At 45.0% G+C, this 14,627-nt stretch overlaps 2 non-coding genes across 2 annotated transcripts; both read right to left on the reverse strand.

The window, feature by feature from the left end:
- Window positions 1-73, reverse strand: TRNAV-CAC. Its single transcript has one exon. It is a non-coding gene; the product is annotated as a tRNA-Val (tRNA).
- A 7,279-nt stretch (window positions 74-7,352) lies between these two features.
- TRNAE-UUC lies at window positions 7,353-7,424 on the reverse strand. The gene has a single exon. It is a non-coding gene; the product is annotated as a tRNA-Glu (tRNA).
- Window positions 7,425-14,627: the final 7,203 nt, after the last annotated feature.

The raw sequence follows: 14,627 nt of genomic DNA on the forward strand, positions 1-14,627 counted from the left end.
TGTTTCCGCCCGGTTTCGAACCGGGGACCTTTCGCGTGTGAGGCGAACGTGATAACCACTACACTACGGAAACCGTTGGTTGATTGGTGCTCACAAACCACCCTTGAAACGTAATGGCTCATCATGCTGTCTTGACAAAAAATGTACTTAAGTCAACCAACCACATCAGGGCCTCATCACTATGCCAGGGACTAAGTGGGAAAGTCCCCCCAGTTCTCTGCTAGCGGAGAAGCATGGCTACAGCACACTGGGAACTTGATAGTACTTACTCAGGAAACTTTCCGTTTTGGAAGTTCCAAGTCAGGTCGTTGCTGTTTAACGTGGCGCAGAGTTTCAGGCTTCCTCAAATCCTCATGCTTTAGTGTTCCTGCTCCTGTTGTCCCCTGAGGAATTCTTGACAGGAAGCATGGCTCGCCCATGGGTCAGGTCATCCACTGGCACAGTTTTGGTTACCTAGTGCCTTTCTGTCAGGGATATACCACAAATGGGACGGCTTGAACAAACAGGAGTTTATTCTCTTACAGTTTGGGAAGCTAGAAATCCCAGTTCAAAGTGCCAGGCTCTAGGGGCTGGGTGAAAGCCCCTCGACCTTGGGCTTCAGCTCTGCCTCCTGCTCCTGGCCCACTGAAGCCAGAGGCATCTCTTCACTCAGGCAGCTGCTGGATGTTGAGGCTAACAAGCCCAAGGTCAACCAGTGAAAAAGCACAGTCCCGATATTACCAAGCCACATAGCAGGCCATTGATTTGAGTCCATTAAAAGTCCCAAGATTGGCAGAGCATGGCAGGCTGCTGAATGAAATCCTGGCTACATGCAGGGTCCAAGCATGCCAAAAAGCTAGAGACCATTCCCAAAGCTGCTGTTTATATACAGAAAGCAGACCAAATTCCTAAAGCAGCTATTCAGCTGCTCCAATAGATTCCACCATGGAGTTAATTACCAGTCTCACCATGGGGAATAACAACATCCAGCTGCCCAGCCACTCAAACAGGCCCAGCCAAGTTGACACATAAACTTAACTACCACAGACACTAAGCATGTGTGCCCTGCTGTGTGGGATGAGCAGTAATTATAGGTAGGAAGAGATGAGGGACAAACTTGACTAAGATAAGGGAAACAAGGTTGCCATAAACAGAATAAACAACCTTACACTGACCAGCAGTAAATTTGGAAGGCACTTTCACACTCTTTAGGAGCTCTGGTGATGCAATGGTTAAAGCATTCCACTGCTATTTTTGTTACCTAATTTTGAGCTAACAAAAAAACATAAATGGGTGATTTTAACAAACAGGGATTTTTCATCTTACAATTTGTTGTTATGTGCCATCAAGTCAGACCCAACTCATAGTGAACCCTTCTTGAGTTTCCTAGGCAGTATCACTACGGATAGTAGACTGCCCCATCTTCCTTCCAAGGAGTTGCTGGTGGGTTTAACTGCCAGTCTTCTGGTTAGCAGCCAAGTGCCTTAGGCACTATGCTGCCTGAGCTTCCATCTTACAGTTCAGGAGGCTAGAAGCCAGACTTCAAAGTGCCAGGCTCTAGGGGTTGGGTGGAAACCTCTCAACCTTGGGCTTCAGCTCTGCCTCTTACTCCAGGCCCACTGAAGCTAGACACTTCTCTTAACTCAGGCAGCTGCTGGTTACTGAGGCTGACAAACCCAAGATCAACAAATAAAATGGCACAGTCCCAAGATTACCAAACAACATGGCAGGCCATAGTCAATCCAGAGACAGTCTCAATATCAGCAGGAAACATGGCAGGCTGCTGAATGGCTACACGCAGGGTCCAAGAGTGCTAAAAAGCTCAGAGACCTTTCTCAATGATTCTTATATACTGGAAGTAGACCACATCCCTAAGGCAGCTACTCAGGTACTCCAGTAGATTCCACCAGTCTCACCATGGGGAATAACTACATCCAGTTCCCCAGCCACTCAAAACCAGGCCCGCCAAGTTGACACATAACTACCACAACTGCCAACCAGAACACCGGCACCAGCTGATCCCAGAGAAAGATAAGGCAGTCAGGTTCTGTAAAGACTTACAGCTTTGGAAATCCTATGGGGCAATTCTACTCTGTCCTATAGGGTCGCTATGAGTTGGAAACAACTTGATGGTAGTGGGTTGGTTTTGGGTTTCATACTTTTTATCACATTTAATTAAATGTTACTATGAGGGAAGGGAGCTCTGGTAGCATAATACCTAAGGCACTTGACTGCTAACCAGAAGGCTGGCGATTCAAACCCATCAGCCACTCCTCCGAAGGAAGATGGGGCAATCTACTTCCATAGTGATACTGCCTCAGAAACCCAAGGAGGGCTCGCTGTGAGTCAGGTCCAACTCGATGGTGCATAACAACAACAACAACATGAGGGAATATTAACAAAGATAGGAGAGTGAAGCTAAGTAAATTTGACTTACCCTGATGTTCTCATGATATCTCTGGTCTTCGGAGAGTACATCTTATTGTCTGGGGAAGCAAATGGAGAAGAAAGAGATAACAGAGAAGCACTGTAGAGACTGGAGTGAAAGTATGATTGGATGAGTTCAATATCTCTGTGGATGGTATTCCAAAATACCTTGTGGAAACCGACAGCAAAGTCAAATCACCTCATCTTCTCAAGGATGTTGGAGGTGAAATCATCTGGTGAAAGAGGGTGTGGAGACAGTGTGGGGAGGCCCTAGAGCCTCTACTGTGGGAAAGGCATTAGTGAATTAAGAAAAGAAGGGTAAGAGACAATAGGACTATCTGAGATATCTAGTGGTGCTGTAAGAGAAATACCACAAATGGGTGGCTTTAACAAACAGAAATTTGTTTTCTCACACTTTAGGAGGCTAGTCCAAATTCAGGGTGCCAGTTCTAGGGGAAGGTTTTCTTCTTCTGTTGACTCTAGAGGAAGACCTGCGTCTATTTTAGCTTCTCCCCCTGGGCAGCCTTCACGTGGCTTGGCATCTGTCTTCCCCCCTCTCTGCTCTGCTGGCTTGTTTAATCTCCTTTGTATCTCAAAAGAGATTGACTCAAGATACATCCTCTACTAATCCTGTCTCATTAACATGACAAAGACAACCAATTTCCAAATGAGATTATAACCACAGGCATAGAGGTTAGGATTTAACACACACACACACACACATTTTTTTTTTCTTGTTTTATATTTATTTATTTATTTTATTGTGCTTTAGGTGTAAGTTTACAGAGTAGAGTATGTTTTACATCCAACATCTCATGTACATTTGGTTTCACTCTCCAATTACCATCCCCAACCCTAACCCACTCTCCTCTCCTCCCTGCCCAGTACACCTTCCCGCCATGTCCCTCATAGTTATGCACTCCTGTGTGCCCTGCATTTCCTCTGTGTGAATGCTGCCCCTCTGGTGTCCTGTGGTCAGTTACTCCAAGGGATGTATCTCCATAGAGTATGTGGGTGCGTCAGCCTGGGTAAAACACATATTTTTTGGGGACACAGTTCAACCCATAACAAGTACAAATGACAGAATTTAGTTCAATGGAATTGAACTGCTAAAAGGAAGTTGCACTGTTCAGGAAGTGGCAAATATACTAATTTGAGTTATACAGTAATAAGTTAAGGATACCTATTGTAATGTCCAGGGTAACCACGAAAAGAATAATACAAAAGATATAACTAAAAGCTAATAAAGGCGATAAAATTGAATAACAAAAAGATTAACACAAGAGAAGACAAGAAAGTAGTAACAAAGGAATAAAGAACATATGGAGCAAATAGATAGCAAATACTTAACAAAAACTTAATTATATGAGTATTGTGGTAGTTCAGTTTGTATGTCAACTTGGCTGGGCCTGGTTGAGTGGCTGGGCAGCTGGTGGTAGTTATTCCCCATGATCAACTCCATGGTGGGATCTACCACAAACAGCTGAGTAGTTGCCTTTGGGATGTGGTCTGCTTCCTGTATATAAGGAGAAGCCTTGGGGATAGTCTCTGTTGTTGTTGTTGTTATTTGCCGTCGAGTCGGCCCCGACTCATAGCGACCCCTCCTTGGGTTTCCGAGGCAGTATCACTACGGAAGTAGGATTGCCCAACCCTCCTTCCAGGGGATAGTCTCTAGCTGATGGCATCTTGAGCCCTGCATATAGCTGTATCGTTGTTCAGCAGCCTGCCATGTTCTGTTGACGTTGGGATTTACAATGGACTTGAATTAATGGCCTGCCATGTGATTTGGTAATATCAGGACTGTGCCTTTTTACTTGTCAACCTTGGGCTTGTCAGAGAGATGGTGGCAGTGGGACCAAGAGGCACAAGACAGAGAGGCAGGCTTGCTGCCCCATAGAGTGAGAAAGCTGAGTGCTCTTGGGCAGGAGGCTTGCTGGCGGAATAGGGTGCACCTAGATGTACCTATCGGCAGAACCAAAAGAGCTTTGTAACATTTACACAAGCAGGGCAGAGGCCAGACAGAGAGGTTGAGGCCTAAAGAGGTGTGCCTTTGGGCATGGCCGAGGAGAGGCTATCCTGTTTGAAGAATTATTTCCTGAGCATTCCTGAGACTGAATTGTGACCTGTTACTTCCTAATAAACTCCATAATCTTGAGTATTGTCTGTGAGTCCTTTGTGGCCACTGCAATAAATTACACAACAGAGCAAAGAAGTAGAGCATGCAGTGGGAGGCATGGTTGGTGTCAGAACTGATAAAAAGGGTGCAGGGCGGCAGCAAGTCTGACTTCCACCTCATAGTAATCAGTCTTGGGCTGCTGCTGATTCCATCTACCCCTGGGGAAGTTAGAGGAAGTCAGTGGAGGACTTCACCACCATACCCTTTTTGCATCCATCTTGGAAGAAGTACAGACAGAATGCTCCTTAGAAGCAAGGATGGCAAGACTTCATCTCACATACTTTGAACTTGTTATCAGGAGGGACCAGGCCCTGAAGAAGGACATTATACTTAGTGAAGTAGAAGGTCAGTGAAAAGAAGACCCTCAATGAAATGGATTGACACAGTGGCTGCAACAATGCGCTCAAACATAGCAATGATTTTGAGGATGGCGCAGGATCAGGCAGTTTTTCCCTCTGTTGTACATAGGGTCACTGGAGTCTGAACAGACTGGATGACACCTAAAAATAAATCTTTAGGGGAGCAGATGGCCAGTTCTTTTTTCCAACAGAGCTGCTGGTGGGTTCTAAACACAGACTGGTCCTGTTAGCATCCAAGCGTTTCACCACTGTGCAACCAGAGCTCCTTTCCCAATACGTGTATATAGTCCCTGGATTTCTTACTATTTGCTAACACCTCAGAACACACTCATATGGCCACAGAACTCTCAGCACATCCCCTTGATACTCTGCTGGCTGTTGCACAAGATAACTAGCACAGTTTCCTTGATCCATGGTGTAAGATCAAAACCTGTAAAGGTAACTACACTCACCACTATACGGTACTACCAATGGTCTATAGCCACAAAGGTCAAGGACTCTTAGCAGAGTACTCACCTTCTCCAGGCGCAACCCTTCCTCGATGCCCCGCCCACCCGTCAGCGCTCTGAGCCGCCACAGCGCCACCAGCGGCCGCCGGACACTCGCCCCGCGCCCGCCAAGGACAATCGCTCTCCACTGGCCCCGGCCGCCGCCTTTGGGGGAGCTCTTGCCTCCTCACTGCGCCAGCCCGGCGCGGTGAGCTCCCAGATGAACACCGTTCGGCAAAACCCTTCTCCAGAAAGTCTACCTTCGTCGCTGGAGGGCGAGTCTTTGGGAGCCGCGCGCTTCTCTGTGGCCAGCTCTAATCTCGTGATCCCCGCGGGAGTTCACCCCCGCCACACAGGTCCCCGGCCCTGGAACCATCTTTGGGTCATGACTAAGGAATTGCCGAGCGGAGAGGATCCTAGAATAATGGTGCTAATGAGAATGAAAAGACAACGAGACCGAGGGTTGGCAGGGTTGGGAGGCGGCCCTGACATGGGATTGCGCCTTCCGCTTCGGTGGAGGGACTGGTGGGGATAGGAAGGGCTCTGGCTACTGGAGGGCCGAAATGGGTGATGGGCTCGTGGTTGCAGAGATCAAAAAGAGAATCATCAGCATCCTACTTCTTTTGAGACCACCATCTGAAGGGCCAGGCTTTGGGGAAATGGTTTCATCTGCCGGAACCAATTTTTGTGCCTTCTGTGAGGTAGACAATTTTGGGGTCAGCTTGGAAGGACCAAATTCCTGAAATGGTGGTGATAGAGTACCAGCTGCTTGCTCAATCCCCCTCAATAACCGTAGGGGGAAACTACAGAAGTGAGAGAGGCACACAGATTTTTGGATAACAAATTAAATATGAGAAACCCTTGTGGTCAGAGGGAGTCAGTGACAAAAAGGTTGCGGAAAAGATTTTCTCCTCTGGTTTAATTGTGACAATTTTTTCTCTAACTTTCCTGCCATTCTCTGACCCAAGCAGCAGTCACGACACCCAAAACTTCAAAACCATTTCCGCAGTCATCCCTGAAAGTTTCTAACTCTTGCTTGCGTCAGTCCTAAGATATTTCCCTAGAGAGGTGCTATCTACAGTCTCTTAATGTATACTTTGTACACAGCCCTGGTGGTCTAGTGGCTAGGATTAGTTGCTTTTCTTCTTTCTCATTACTGACATGCTACTGCTGCTACTTTTGTCACCTCTGTTTTTGCCAAACTGGCTAGTGCTCACCTCTTCAGACACTTCTAACATCCTGTCCTGAGGCAGATCAGCACCCAAGGAGCAGGGAAATGGTGTATAATTTTAAAAACCCTACATACAAATTTAAACTCTCTTGCTTACACCTCAACTCAATATATAATATAAGCTCTGGTAGCGTAGTGCCTAAGGCACTTTACTGCTAACCAGAAAGCTGGTGGGTTCCACCAGCCACTCCTCGGAAGGAAGGTTGGGCAATCTACCTCCGCAGTGATACTGCCTCGGAAACCCAAGGAGGGGTCGCTATGAGTCGGGTCCGACTCGACGGCACATAACAACAACAAGTATAAAACTCTAGTTAACTTTAGCTATAAGCCAAGAACTATAATAAAGAGACCAAAGTAATCCTCTTATAATGGGTATTATATTATATAATACGACAGTCCTTGGCTCCTCAGTGACCTTGCCTCCCCTTCTCAAAACTGACCTGAGAATCACCGGGGGGAAGTTTTAAAGCCATGCAGATTTCGTGTCCCACGGCCTTGAGCTGAGAGCTCACTGAGCATGGCTTCAGTAACACATAGGGGTTATGCAGCTGACGACCGGCCTTGTGAGATGTGCAATAGGGAGCTTGGTAGAAACTTGGAGGTAGAAACTTGGAGGTAGAAACTTGGAGGTAGAAGCTTGGAGGCGGCGGGAACTGCAATCAAATGTCAGTGATGAGAAAAGAAAAAAAAAATTCCCTGACCGGGAATCGAACCCGGGCCGCGGCGGTGAAAGCGCCGAATCCTAGCCACTAGACCACCAGGGACACGCGGAACTCAGTTCTCAAAAGGGTGCAGGTAGCACCTCCTAGAAAAAGATTTTTTTTTTTTTTTTTTTTTTGGACTGCTTCAAGCAAGTGTTAGAAGTTTTCAGGGATGTTTAAAGAAATGCGTTTGAAGTGTTGGGTGCAGTGATTGCCGCCTGGATCGAAGGATGGCAAAAGGCTTTAACAGCAGGAAAGTTGGAGAAAAGATTGCCACAAATCAAGCCAGGGAAGAGGAACAATCATTCCTATGACCTTTTGTCACTGATGCCTTCTGACAAAGTAGCTTCTCATATTTCTTTTGTTCCAAGAATCTGTGGCTTCTATAGTCTCCCCACAGTTCATTGAGGAAAACATTTCCCTTTCTTGCTCCCCTCCCCTCCTGAAGGGTGTATTCTTGACCTCTAAATGTGCCCTTCTCCGTTGTAGAGTGAGAAACATGCAGGGCCAAGGGGACATGTACATTCATCTGGAGCTGCACTCCTCTTTCAGGCCATACTGTTACTTGGGATCTGGGGATGAATAACCTGTTCAAATGCTTGGAGACTGATTAGGCCTCTTCCCCTGTCAGTACTGCTGAAGATGGATTAAGCCTCCAATGAGTGCACCCAAAGATTGCCAAGTGGCCAAAGGGCAGCTGTTTGCAGAGGTGTGGACAGAGCTTGGATGTGGCACAAGATCCTTTTCAGTGCAGGAGGAGCCAAAGCTGAGAAGAGTGGATGCTCTTTGTACCACTAGGCTCAGGCACGGACCTGTGAGGATTAAAATGAGAAACTGGCCTCACAGTCTATTAAGAAGGTATTTTTGTCAAGATAGGAGGAAAGATCTTATTTTATTTTACTGTTTTTTTAAGTTGATTTGTAACTTTAAAATACTTAGACATATGGAATGAGGGTCTCCTTTGGCGCTCTCAACCACAACTTCAAATATTAGGAGCACAACTACTTTTTTGACCACCAGGCCTATCTGTGGATCTAGCTGTCATCTCCTCATGACCACTTGGATCTAAGAGCACTGTCTCTCAAACTGAATCCACCTTCCTCCACTTCCCAGGGCCCACCTCTAGTGAATGGCAGCACCCTCAGAAGAATAGGCCCAGAACCTTTCCCTACTCATCATATCCATTAAACATCAAGTACTTTCTGTTTTAACCTCTGTAGCTTCATCTCTAGTGAGGACACTGCCAGGTTCTTTGAGGGACAGTCTCACCTCAGCAGTTCAAGCAGTCTGTATATGGTTTGTAGATATGCATTTTTGCCTTAAAGTTGTATTCAATAGCATGTTTTCAATTTTTTAAAAAATAGTATTTTACTGTGTTTTCAGTGAAGATTTACACAGCAGTTTAGATTCTCATTCAACAGTTTCTACACAAGTTTTTCAGTGACATTGGTTACATTCTTCATAATGTCTACCAAAAAGACCAAACTCACTGCTGTCAAGTTGTATCCAACGCATAGTCAACCTTCCTTGGTTTGCGAGGCAGTATCACTAAGGAAGTAGACTGCCCAACCTTCCTTCTGAGGAGTGGCTGGTGAGTTTGAACCCCCAGCTTTCTGGTTAGCAGTCAAATGTCTCAGGCACTAGGCCACCAGAGCTCTCCATAATGGCTAAGCACTCATATTACTTCCTTTCTGGTTGTACTGTTTCCATTAATCTAGTGTTCCTCCCCCTTACATTTTCATCTTTCTCTTAAAGGAATTCTTGGCCATTTTGAACATGTTTTCAATTTTAAAAAGAAATTATAAAACTGTTTCTGCTTCCTTTCATTCCAAGAGCCCTCAGATTTCCAGCTATAAGTTAATGAGAGGAGGGAGAAGAGCCCTGTAAAGTTTCTTGGATGTTTTACTAGATGGATGGTGACACCTTATACTAAGCACACAGAAGAGAAAACTACGTTGGTTAGGCTAGACTAAGTGCAGTGAATTACTTGGTATGGCTCTTCTAGCCACGGTCTTTGTGACTCTACCAGATGACAGGGTGGAACTACGCAAAGGTGAAGTGCTTTGTGGCCCACCAGGGGGATTGGATAGCTTGTTAATAATGTAAATAAGGTACATGGCACCCTTATATGTGTGGGACCATGGAGATAAGGTGTGTGGAATCCTGTCATGGGGATTGGTCCGTTTTGCCATCTCACTAGAATTAAAATGAGCCACCCCAGAGGTTGAAAAGGCAGATCTCACTACCATCAAGGTGAAGAGCCAGGAGTGGAGCACGTCCTTGGACCTGAGATCCCTGAGCTGTGACAAGGGCAGAGATGGCAGTGCTGTGCTTATTGTCCAGGTTTTTGTTGATATAATATGGCACAATCATGCAATCTTTTTTGTGTATCACAGCTCATAGGTCACACTTTGTATCTTCCTTTAGGTGGATGGTTAGTTATAGATAACAGAGACAAGCTGGCAGAAACCTAAACTATCAGTGGAGGAAACCAAGAAACAAAGCCATTTATACTTGCAGAACCCCAGAAAGATTAAGAATTCGGGGTATGTGTCATGATTTGAATCGTGTTCCCAAAAACTATTTGTCACCTTGGCTAGGCCATGATTCTCAATAGTTTGGCAGTTACGTAATGATATATTGTGGCAGTTAAGATGTAATGTCGTGATCCTCCATGATTCTCAATAGTTTGGCAGTTATGTAATGATATAACGTGGCAGTTAAGATGTAATGTCATGATCCTCCATGATGTGATCTGATATATAAGCAGATCAGTTGCAAAAGGATTAAGGTAGGATGGAATATTCTTAATCCCATCACAGCCCTGATCCAATGTAAGGACAGTTTCCCAGAGGTGTGGCCGGCAACATTTTTAATCTGACAAGACATTAAAGGAGAGAGAAGGTAGCAGAAGAGGGGTGGGGAACCTACTACCAAGAAAGAAGAGCCAGGAAAAGAGCATGTCCTTTGGATGCAGGCTCCCTGCACTACAATCCTTCTAGGACCAACATACATGCAGAGAAAAATTTCCCCTGTAGCCAACACTCTGAACTCGGACTTCTGGCCTCCTAAACTGTGAGAGAATAACTTCCTGCTTGTTGAAGCAATCCACTTGCGGTATTTCTGTTACAGCAGCACTAGAGGGCTAAGACAGTGTGGAATACCTCTGAAAGCAGGGTTGCATGTGGCACCTCCCCTGTCCCACTATGGCCTCCTAGGAGCACCTCGCTCTTTAACACCAACCATGCTGATGTTTACAGTACTGCTTAGAAGCTATTCACTATCCTTCAGGAGGAAAATTATATTTCTGATCTTGTTCTTCCCTGAGTTGTGTTAAATTCCCTGAATTAAACATTATTCTTTAACAAGTCCAAGGATGATTAACAGCCATGGCCCTGATTAGTTTTGATTAAAATGTTATATAGATAGTCTCCTACCGAAGTATATGTTTCCTTCAGCCATTTTGGAGCTCCTGCATAGCATAGCTTTGTTAATGGAAGAAAAGAAGAATTAGGGATCCTAAAGCCTCATTTGTGCTGGAAATTCTCCAAGAAGCACAATCAGTTCACACTGCCCTTGTTGCCATTTCTAGAGAGTAGTTTATGAACTGAATCACCATGGTAATTGTATCTGTTTTCTTGCTCATCATTTTCTCTTCAGTTCCTTGAAGTGTGCCTGGCACATAACAGTTGTCAATACAAGTTTAACAAATGAATGGATGAATATGTGAATAAGTAAAAGTAAATGAATCCAAACCAAACCCACTGCTGTCGAATCAGTTCTGACTCATACTGACCCTCACTGAGTTTTCAAGGAAGTAAATCTTTATAGAAGTAGAATGCCCCATCTTCCTCCCATGGAGCAGCTGGAGAGTTTGAACCACCAACCTTCTGGTTAGCAGTCAAATGCCTTAGGCATTGTACCACTAGAGTGTCTTAGAAATGAGTGAATAACAGGTACTTATTCAGAAGCTAGGGACAAACTGGGATTTTGTGTATTACCAGAAGATGACTTTGGGAGGGCTAGCCAATGTTAAGAAAGTATGATTTAACCAGCAGAGTGGTCCCCCTCCATGGTCTTCCAGTGCTTGTTCCTGAGCTAAGAGACTTGAGAGGCTAGAAAATCAACTTTGGCTTGCTGTAGCTCCCTATGTGGAGACAAAAGTAGAATGAAGGCCTTTGTGGTACTTTTATCATTCTACAAGATTCCTCAAGCTGACATGAGTCTACTCCTCAGGGAATCTGACAGTGGGCTTGCAGGAAGGGAAGGCTGAGAAGTTGATGAGTGATGGATTTGCTGGGTGAAAAAAGGGAAAACAGGCATCAGGGAAGTACTCCTCCCATCCAAGTCCTCCCCACCCCTCCACCCTCATCTGGTTTGTTCCACTGGCAGAAAAGTGCTGCCATTCACTGGGAGAAGGAACACTAGATTCTACCTAAAGAGAGTATAATATGAAACAAGAAGAATTTAAGGGAAAAGTCCATAAAAGATTATTTCTAGAACCTCCATTGCAGCCCAATGTGTAAGAGTAAATCTTTGGGGGAAAAATCAGTGTCCAACTATAGATGAGTAGCTGGATAAATTAGAACACATCAATTGGTGGAATACTGGGCTGCCAGAAGTGATTGAGTTTCTCTAGCTGTTTAAGATTTGCAAAAAGGGAATGGGTGTGGCATCCTCTGACTTCCTCTAACTTCATGAGGAGATAGAATCACCATCACCATCAACAGCCCAAGGCTGATTCCTATCAGGTGGAGGTCTGATATGCTACCACCCTCTAATCTTCTTACCATCCTGACACCAACTGTCCCTCCCATGGCACTCTCTACTTCTCTGCTGGGTTCAGTCATTTGTTACAATGGGCACACAGAACTCACAGACAATACTCAGATCATGGAATTTATTAGGGAAGTTACAGATTACAATTCAGGCTCAGAAACAAGTCAGGAAAAAGTGTTTCAATCAGGACAGCTTCTTCTCAGGCATGCCTGTAGGCACACCTTTCTTTGGCCCTCAGCCTCAGGCCTTGGCCTGCTTTGGCAAGTGTTACAAAACTCTTTTAGCTCTGCTGGTGCCCAGGGAGGTACCCCACCCTGCCAGCAAGCCTCCTGCCCAAACGCATTCAGCTTTCTCACTCCATAGGCAACCAAGCCTGCCACTCTTTCTCACTGCTGCTGTTTTTCTGCGCAGGGATCTAGGGTCCAAGGACACATTCCACTCCTCCTGCTTCTTCTCTCTATTGATGGTACTGAGATCCCCTTTCCACCTCTTTAAGTTTAGTGGAATGGCCAAACTGACCAGTCCCACGTTAGGGTTCCGTCTACCTTATGTCCGTGTTCCCACCCCCACAAAGGGGCCAGGTACCTTATGTACATTGTTAACAAGCTACCCAATGTACTTGGTGAATCATAAGCACATTATATTTCCATACTTCCACCCAGTCATCTGGTGAGAGTCACAAAGACCATGGCTAGAAGAATGATACCAAGTAATTCAGTGCATCAGAGGAATTTTATACTAAAACATGCAGCCAAGTATATTCTAAATGAAGAAAATCATTAGTAATGAATGTAATCCCTTTCCAACTGGTTCTATGGAATACAAAATAAATAAATACGTAAAAAAACACAGCATCAAGTCAATTCCTACTCATAGGAGCTCATCTTCCTCCCACAGAGAAGCTAGTGTGTTCAAACTGCTGACCTTTTGGTTAGCAATCCAGTGCTTTATCCACAGTGCCAACAGAACTCCTTATGTTATGGTTGTTATGTGCTGTAGAGTCAGATCTGACTCATAGTGACCCCTCCTTGGGTTTCTGAGGCAGTATCACTATGGAAGAAGATTGCCCAACCTTCCTTCTAAGGAGTGGCTGGTGGGTTTGAACTGCCAGCCTTCTGGTTAGCAGTCAAGTGCCTTAGGCACTACACTACCAGAGCTCCTTATACAATACTAAAAGCAGTTAAAATTTAAGACTTGGACCAGTTTAGGAGATTTTGACCAAATCTTTGATGTATCCACTGGATCCTCCTGCCAGGAATTCAGTCACCAAACCAGAGAGGTGCAGGCCAGTCCATTACACTTAGTTAGGATTACAAAAACATTTAAATTAAATGCTGTTAGTCTTAATAGGTTAGTTTCTCTAGAGAGGAACAATTTAGGTGATGATACTTATAAGCTGGGATGAAAAATTATTTTCTTAAAATAGAAATAAGATGGTACTCCAGGCCTCTTTGGATCAGTACTTCTGGAACAGAAATACCAATTCCATCAGTGATCTGTCCTCAAACTTATGCTAAAACTCCCAGAGATGACTGATACATGTCCAAACCATGGTCACAATGATATAGCTTTAGGTCAACAGAACAAAAATGCTTACTTACATTAATTCATTCATTTATATTCTTAAAATAATCAATCAGCTGAAGTCAAGGGGTAACTTTAGTAACCACATGGTCAAAAAGTCCTTTGCTTTTAATCAGGGACTTGAAAAGGAGTCACACAAGACTAGGTTGGAAGGACCATATCCTAGAGAGCGTCTGTTCTGGTTACCTAGTCCCACTCTGACAGGAAATATATCACAAAAGGGATGGTCTTAATAAACAGGAGTTTATTCTTGCAATTTGGGGCTTTAAGCCCAAGTTCAAAGTGCCAGGCTGCTCCCAGCCCACTAAATCTAGAGGCATTTCTTCATTCAGACAGCTGCTGGCTGCTGAGGCTGAGAAGCCCCAAGGTTGACAAGTAAAAAGGCACAGTCCCGATGTTACCAAACTACCCAGCAGGCCATTAACTTAAGTCTATTGTAAGTCCCAAGGTCGGCAAAGCATAGCAGGCTGCTGAGTAATGACACGGCTACATGCAGAGTCCAAGGGTGCAATAGGCTAGAGACTATTCCCAACGTGTCTGCTTAAATACAGGAAGCAGACCACATTCCCTAAGGCAGCTACTCAGCTGTTCCCAGTAGATTCCACCATGGAGTTGATTACCAGTCTACATCCAGCTGCCCAGCCACTCAAGCAGGCCCAGCCAAGTTGACACAAAAACATAACCACCACAGCCTCTGTCTCTACCAGCTCCCCTAGTCAATTACCACACATATACACCCCTACTCACACACCCTGGAAAGCCTTCCTAGCTACCTGGACATTCAAAGATTCCTAAAGACAGCAAGCTTGGCAGCATATAATAGTCTCCACTGAACCACACGGAAGGAAGGTTGGGCAATCTACTTCCGTAGTGATGTCACCCAGGAAACCGAAGGAGGAGTGT

Source organism: Orycteropus afer, unplaced genomic scaffold (genome assembly GCF_000298275.1).
Source record: "Orycteropus afer afer isolate SDZICR_OR568_19922 unplaced genomic scaffold, OryAfe1.0 scaffold00193, whole genome shotgun sequence".
NCBI lineage: Eukaryota > Metazoa > Chordata > Mammalia > Tubulidentata > Orycteropodidae > Orycteropus > Orycteropus afer.